Genomic DNA, 8837 nt, shown 5'->3' with positions numbered 1-8837 from the left:
GGTCGCAAAAACACTATCCTTGCTGTGTTTAAATGTCCGCGTTCCAGATCCAGAGTACGCTACTACTGCTGAGCTGAGAGACGCTAAGCTCACTGCTCAGCCTGCTGTGTTGAGATGCATCCTTATTGGCTGTGTGCTGTAGAGCGGATATGAGTCACGACACCACGGAGTTTCAAAATAAGAGTATCATAATGACCTAAATGTTGCTAGCTTTCGGAGCCTAGTTATTTAGCTGGAGCTGCGCGTGGGCAGAAATGAGACCCGCTATAGGATTTTAAAAATAAGACTGTTGTCATTCTATATTTTTAAAGAACATTGCCAGGCATCTCGCGGAACCCCTGGCAGCTCTCCGCGGAACCCCTGTGTGCCGGGGAACCCCTGTTGAGAACCGCTGGTGTATTGGACTCTCCTATCACAGTACTGCGCCATGCTGTCCCTTCTTCCCTCTTAGATGAGGTCCATGGAGTCCCGATGGGAGTGTGGGGAGCCGTCCTGTGGGGATGGTGATATGTGCAGAGGCCAGTGACAGCAGGCGAGTGCGGGGACACCAGGGGGGGGATGTGCCGCTGGAGGGAGCAGGAGATGGATTGGCTGGCTGGCGTGGAGGGCGGCGCCCGGAAGGAAGGGGCGCTGTTGAAAGGAGGATTCGTGTTTGGCAGTAGGCAGAACAGAGTCGCACGGACGACACCAGGAACGCGGAAACTGCGGAGATCCGAGGACACACTACCCTTCTCTCGTGCCTTGTCCCACGGAAGACACTTACTGCTCCAAGCCTGCTGTGTTCACTTTCTCTCTGGGGAACGAGTGGAGCCGAAACCAAGAAAGAGACATTGTAGCCACGCTACACGCCTTGAGTAAACCCAAAGTATCGGTATATCTGCGCCGGATGAATGTACTGTTTCCCGAGCTATCAGTAAAAGGAATATATGAACTGTGCTATAAGGAACTTTGGATAATACAAACTGACATTACAATTGAAGAGAATTGAGAGCAGTGCGTACTGAAACGTACTGACTAACAAATGAACGTAGGAGCTCGACGTGTGTTATTAACTGAGCTATTTCCTTGCCGCCAGGAGGACACTACCGCATTACCCTGGTCTGCTCTGTACTAAGAAGTACCCTATTCCCCGGTCCCAGTCAGAACGCTTTTCAGCCCGGGGCCGTGGGAGAGAGAGGGAGGGGGGGAGAGACCCTCCTCGCCCACGCGCCTCCGGGCCGCGTTATATCCTTTTTGTCGTATTGTCTACCAACTATGACCAGCGCTTTTTCACTGCCCCAACCTACTGTAGGCTAGGATGTGGGAGGAACATTCTGGCCCCAGACCTAAACCTCGTAGCACCCCATACCCACTACCCTAGACATGCCCCCTTATCTTTGCTGTGTGCCACCAGTGTGTATTGTTCCTAATAGTACTTGATTATGTGCTGTGACTCCCTGAGACCAGATGTGTGGTATTTATATTCTCAGGCTATGTTTGTAGTGTAGTGTGCAGTGTGATTCTGGATTAGTTTGTGACCATTTCCAGACCTGGGTGCAGTATCGGCACCATTCCCCACGTGTGCAGTGCTTTAGGGGCAGAACAGATAGTGGGGGTGGGAGTAGCAGCTTGGGGTTGGCCTACAGTGCAGAGAAGCGCTTCCTCTTTTATTCAAGATTCAAGATTCAAGATTCAAGAGTTTTAATTGTCACGGTATACAGGTATACAATGAAATGCGGCTGGTCTTGCCCGCGACGATGTGCAATACAGTGGTACAACATATAATAGAGTCCAATAAAAATACAGTGGTACAACATATTACTAGAATCCAATAAAACAGTGCAATAAGCAGGTACATGGTGTGCCATCTCGGTATCTGTACATTAGTATTTACAGAGCATATAGGACATGCTAGTTAGCTTTAGTAGTGCAATACACTGTTCCTGAAGTTATACTACTTTAAGTGGCCTTTCCTCTGGCCATAAGTGTGCGTGTGTGCGGCATGAGTGTTAAAGTGGCTGCTAGTGTGTGAGCGTGCTCAGCGTGCGTGTCGTGTATGTACTTGTGTGTGGATAGTTCAGTTTCTGTGTCTCTCAATGTTCATTGTTCAAGGCTCTGATGGCCTGGGGGAAGAAGCTTAGCCTAAGCCTCTCCGTCTTAGTCTCTAGAATACGCAGGCGTCTGCCTGACCTCAGCAGCTGGAACAGGCTGTTATTGGGGTGGTGGGGGTCTTTCATTATCCTGCAGGCTCTGGACTTGCACCTCTTGTTGTATAGAGCCTGCAGGGGAGTTAGCGCAATACCCGTGGTACGCTCGGCTGATTATTCACCCTAGGCCTACGGGCACTGGTCTCTTAGATTAGGTTAGTTAGTAGTTATTTATCTAGGTTTATGAACTTGTATGCTATATATATATAGTTGCTGTAATAAAGTATTTCTTATTGTTTCTTAAACATTCTCCCGTGTCTGTTTGTGGTCTTGGGGAAATTCATGTGTGGTAGGCAGTGATGGGAATAACGGCGTTATAAGTAACGGCGTTAGTTTTTTCAGTAACGAGTAATCTAACGGATTACTCTTCCAATCTTAATAACGCTGTTACCGTTACTGCAAAGAAATGCGGCGCGTTACTATGAATGAACCTGTTTCTTTCATCAGACAGATCTCTGCGCTGAGAGGCATACTGTCCTTCCTTGTTTAGTGGGCAGTGCGCGAGCCAAGCGGATAGATGCTGACGATTGGCTGAGGTTGAGTAAAATGTCATGGTAAGCCAATCAGAGGTAGAGGTGGGCGGGTGCCTCCAGAGTCTGACACACAGCCACAACACGAGCGACTCAGTCAGCGTGAGACCAAATAATCCAAAACTAATCTAACGAACAACACAAGCGAGCATTCAGCGTGAGACCGCGGGTCCATGAGCGTTTTTTGTTCACTCTTGTTGTGTTGCAGCGCAGGGCACTGCAGTAGAGGCTCTACTGCTGACAGCCTTATCAACATAGTGCTGCCCTTCCTGGTTCAATAGCACAGTCTTCAGGTGCTCAGACTCAGATATATACATATCATGTCATGCATGTCTTAAATGTCATGATTAGATTAGTTTAGATGATTAGATTAGATTATTATATCTGTATGTTGTGTATGTCATAAATGTCATGCATTGAAAATGGGGGACCCTGATGTAAACAAGACGAAAGTGTTTCTCTGATCTGCATCCCCTTAACAATTGTATTGTACCCATTCTGCAATCTGTTAATTAAAATGTTCAATCAATCAGTATATATTTGTTATTTATTTTTGGTATAGTGCTTAACAAGCATAATTTAATGTTGCCCAGTTGTGGCCTGTTGGGGGGCAGTATATCAAAAGTTCCAAAACATCTATTGTGTTTGTATTTGTATGATCCACTATATAAACATAGTAATTATAATATCTACAAATATTAAAAAAAAATGAGGTCACAGTGTTCAGTATAGACATATGTACAATGTTCGATGCAGAATAGATGTGTAATTTAGTTATAATAATTTAGTAACTTTTTGAAAGAAGTAACTAGTAACTGTAACTAGTTACTTTTTTAAAGTAACTTGCCCAACACTGTTTATTACACGTATATGTACATACATTCCAACTATTCGCCTGTTTTATTCTCCACCCATCCATAGCAACACTATTATCACCGACATCCAAGAAGGGGGATCCCCCCTTGAACGGCCCTTCTAAGGTTTCTCTCCTCCACATCGCCTGTGGTGCATTTTTCCTATTGCTATAGGTTTTTCCTTACCTTTGCTGGGGTATGTCTGGGAGTGTTGCATTTATTACTTTACATTTATTTTGGATTTCATGGTGGGTTTTTTGTTCTTGATTTATTGGGATGTTTCTTCTTGAATAGTTTAAAGAAGACTTGTCCGGCCCATGGGGACATTAACTTGTGATTTCGGGCTTTACAAATCAATTTGATTTGATTTAATATGCATTTATATGTCCAGTGATACAGGTATAAAGACACTATGGTCAGGCACTCTACTACTGGCCCCTGAGCAGCTAACACTGGAGCGGTTAAAGCTGAGGTGCCTTGCTCAAGGGCACATCGAGCAGGCACGTGCACACATAGAGCCCAACGGCCTGTCCTTTTGTGCCTCATAAAAAAATTCCCTTTTTATGCCAATTATTTTTTCCATATTTTCTTTTTTACCTCCATATAGAGAGAGTGATCTGCAATCTGCTTGGGTTGGGGGTGCAATTCCTAACAAGCTCAACCATATGGATAAAAGTTCCCATATTATGTGCTTTACACAAACTAAAAACAGATATTACATTAGATTACACAAACTAAAAACAGATATTACTTATTGTAGATATTGTCAGGTTAGGTGTTTTTATACACATTTTTAGGATGTGACCTGTCTAGTGTACATGTCCATTTGTGTTTCTGTGCCTTTTTATGTTCCATGTATGGACCACAATGGAAACAAGCCTTGGCTTTATTGTGTTTTATCCATTTTTGACCAGCGTTGTTGACACTGTTATTGTCTTGTCTTTTAAAATGTTTTTGTCCTACGATTGTGTCAAAATAAAGTATTCAATCAATCAAACATTACATTACACAAACTAAAAACAGATATTACATTACATTACACAAACTAAAAACAAATATTACATTACATTACACAAACTAAAAACAGATATTATCTGAATTACTAGAAGAAAGAAATGCACCACCTTTGGCTGATAGTAATTTATTAATTTCTTAGGATTTCTTTTGGTCTAATAAATGTTTAAGGTTCTTAGATGGATCCCGTGCTGCCTCGTCCTCTTCCTCCTACTCTTCCTCCTCCTCCTCATCCTACTCTTCCTCATCTTCCTCCTCCTCCTTCTCCTCCTCCTACTCTTCCACATCTTCCTCATCCTCATCCTCTTCCTCCTCCTCCTGCTCCTGTTCCCACTCTTCCTCCTCCTCCTCCTCATCTTCCTCCTCCTCCTCCTCTCCTCATCCGCCTCATCCTGCTCATCCTGCTCCTATTCTTCATCATCTTCCTCCTCCTCCTCATCATCCTCCTCCTCCTGCTCCTCCTCTTCCTCCTCCTCCTGCTCCTCCTCCTGCTCCTCCTCCTCCTCTCCTCCTGCTCCTCATCCTCCTCTCCTCCTGCTCCTGATCCTCCTCCTCAGGGGCGGATTTAGGATTGTAGGAGATCCGGGGCTTAGCCCAGATTTTTTTTACTTCGACACCACAACCTTTAACTTATACCACCACCTTAAAGCAAACAAAAGGCACTAGAGAACACTTAAATTCACACCCTTTAATTAATGAAGCAAACTATAATAATTTATAATAATAATAATAATAATAATAATAATAATAATAATAATAATAATAATAATAATAATAATAATAATAATAATAATAATAATAATAATAATAATAATAATAATAATAATAATAATAATAATAATAATAATAATAATAATAATAATAATAATAATAATAATAATAATAATAATAATAATAATAATAATAATAATAATAATGATGATGATAATAATAATAATAATAATAATAATAATAATAATAATAATAATAATAATAATAATAATAATAATAATAATAATAATAATAATAATAATAATAATAATAATAATAATAATAATAATAATAATGATGATAATAATAATAATAATAATAATAATAATAATAATAATAATAATAATAATAATAATAATAATAATAATAATAATAATAATAATAATAATAATAATAATAATAATAATAATAATAATAATAATAATAATAATAATAATAATAATAATAATAATACACTGTTTGTATAGCACCTTTCATACAAGAATTGCAGCTCAAAGTGCTTCACAGCAGTACAAAAAGACAGGCATAAAATGAGCACAACATTGGCAGATCAAGAGCAATGCATAAAGTGCAGACATAAAGCATAAAATAGATAGCAGTAAAATAGACAAAGTCAAGGTAAGACATAGAACATTAAATCACATCGTTTTTCATATTAGGATCTAAGATCTAGGGTTAACTCGATAAAATAGTTAGTAAAATAGAATAAAATAATGCAATAGTGCATTGCAATAAAATAGTTATCATCGTATTTTTTCGGGAGGCCGGTAAGGAGTGCATTACAGTAGTCGAGTCGGCTTGAGATAAAGGCATGGATCTGGTTTTCAGCGTCCTTTTGATTTATAAATGGCCGTACTTTAGCTATGTTTCTAAGGTGGAAGAATTATGTTTTTGTCAACTTGTTGATTGTGATTTAAAGCTTAGGTCTGAGTCTACCATAACACCAAGACTTAACTCACTCAAATACAGTTAGCAGCTGGATAGACTACAGATGGAAATTAGCTTCTGCTAAATCTGGTGCAAACATATTTTCATGTAACAATGATTAATTGTCCCAAAAAAAAATAAATAAAAAAAATTTGTTCCACCCCTCAGGGTCGGTGCCGACCCTTTTTGCCATTATGATCATAGATCCATATTTTTATGAATGATGAAAATCATTTGCGATTTTAAAATCAACCGTTTTCAAGTATTAATATCACAAATGTTATGGTTTGACACCGACCCCAAACGCAACGACACAAGAGAGTAGATTCAGAGTTGCCAAAAACAAGGGCTTGTTTATTTACACTAAATAAACAGCATAGACTTGGTATCAAAGACTGGAATACAAGCATGGAAGAATGTTGCTGCTCTGCAGCTTCTCCCGGGATGGTAGTCTGGGGAAGCAGACGATGACGTCAGAGCCGCTTTGCAGACTTCTCTCGGCAGAATCTCCGAGGTGGTAGCGGGACCGAGAGGGAGAGAGGGAGCGAGTTAGCTCAGAGTGCAGTCGGAACAGAGCAGGTGACAGGAGAGGTGACTTGTACCCAAAAACAGAGTAATCCAAGTGACTGAATCTTCGGTGTATATACACACTGTGAGTAACGTCCCAAACACAATTCCACGTGATAGAAATCTTCGGTGCAAAATAAACACTGTGAGCGAAGTCCCAAAATACAATTCCAAGTGATAATATCTTCGGTGTGTAAACACACAGTGGGCGATGTTAAGGCCAAAATATTATCCCAATGAAACTATCCAAAAAGCTGAACGCTGGGTGAGTGACTGTCTGATAAAAAGCAGGAAATCTTCAGTGTTATATAAACACACGAAAAACGGATAGGATCAAAGACAGTCATAAAAACTCACCCAGGCGCTGTGCGTAAAGAGCGTTGGAACAAAACGGAGCGAACGCGTCGCCACGGGAAACGGGTGTCCAAGAGGAATACTTCTTGAATATCCTGGAGGCAAAGCACAGGGAAAAACAGCAGGCAAGGCAGGAACGGCGAATGCAACTGAAATATCAAAACGATCCAACAAAACTTGAATGGGGAAACGGGGTATAAATAATCAGGGAAAGCTTAATTGACAAGCAGTGACAGCTGAGGGATGTGATTGACAAGCGTGTGGTTGGGGGGAGCACCAATCAACGACGTCTATGGGAAGAAGCGTGTGAATAGGGGAATGCAATGATTAACAGAAAACTAATGGAAACAGAGCGAGTAGGCTTAAAGGAACAGAGCGAGTAAGAGAGCAATGGACAAAAACCTCACAGTACCCCCCCCTCCACGGGAGCCACCCGGCGACCAGGCCGACCCGGCTCGTCAGGATGGGCACGATGGAAGTCAGTGATCAAGCTGGGATCCACGATGAGCTGCCGGGAGACCCAGCTACGCTCCTCAGGGCCGTAACCCTCCCAGTCCACCAGGTATTGGAACCCCCGGCCCCGCCGACGAACGCCCATCAACCGGCGGACCTGCCACTGGGGGTGACCATCCACCAACACGGGAGGCGGAGGATCAGGAGCTGGAGGCATCAGGGGACTGAGGGAGACGGGCTTAACCCGGGAGACATGGAACACGGGGTGAATGTGCATGGACGCAGGAAGTTTCAGGCGTAGGGCCGCCGGACTGAGTACCTTCAGGACCTCGAAAGGTCCGACGAAACGGGGGTTGAGCTTCTTGGCCGAGGACCGAAGCGGGAGGTCCCTTGCGGAGAGCCACACCCTCTGCCCAGGGCGGTAAGTCGGCGCAGGAACCCGGCGCCGGTCGGCCCCACGACAGGCGCGCTCAGATGTCCGGAGCAGCGCGGTCCTGGTGATCTCCCAAACTCGTCGGCAGCGGTCGAGGTGGTCCTGCACGGAGGGAACTGCCACTTCCGCCTCCTGTGCGGGGAAAAGAGGGGGCTGGTAGCCCAGGGAAACCTCAAATGGTGAGAGGCCGGTGGCGGAACTGACCATTGAATTGATGGAGTACTCAACCCAGGGAAGGAAACGGCTCCAGGATGCCGGTCTCTCGGCTGCCACACACCGAAGAGCAGACTCCACGCTCTGGTTCATCCTCTCCGTCTGTCCGTTAGTCTGGGGATGATAACCAGAGGAAAGACTGACCGTCGCCCCCAATCCCTTGCAAAAGGCCCGCCATACCTGGGAGGTGAACTGGGGCCCCCGGTCAGAGACGATGTCCTGGGGAAACCCATGAAGGCGGAACACGTGGTGAGTCATGAGGTCCGCCGTCTCGGCCGCCGAGGGAAGCTTGGAAAGGGCCACGAGGTGAACCCCCTTGCTGAATCGATCCACCACGGTCAGAAGGCAAGTGTTCCCCTGGGAGGAGGGAAGACCTGTGACGAAGTCTAGCGCCACATGAAACCAAGGACGGCTTGGAACGGGAAGTGGCTGTAAGAGCCCGGAGGGTGCCTGGTGCGAGGCCTTGCTGCGGGCACAGACCGCGCAGGCCAATACGAACTCCTTGACGTCGTTCCGCATGGTGGGCCACCAGAAACGACGAGCCAGGAAGGAGAAC

General features: G+C 44.0%; 1 protein-coding gene across 1 annotated transcript in view; it reads right to left on the bottom strand.

Annotated features, from left to right (window-relative positions):
- The window catches only part of LOC311242244 (liprin-alpha-2-like), a gene marked incomplete at both ends in the record, with an annotated part of 92614 nt that overhangs the window by 62904 nt on the left and 20873 nt on the right, over nucleotides 1–8837 (bottom strand). The window lies entirely within an intron of this gene.

This window comes from Notolepis coatsorum, assembly GCF_963971535.1.
Source record: "Notolepis coatsorum genome assembly, contig: SUPER_15_unloc_1, whole genome shotgun sequence".
NCBI lineage: Eukaryota > Metazoa > Chordata > Actinopteri > Aulopiformes > Paralepididae > Notolepis > Notolepis coatsorum.
The sequence above is the reverse complement of the archived record's forward strand: the minus strand, read 5'-3'. Positions and strand labels throughout refer to the sequence as shown.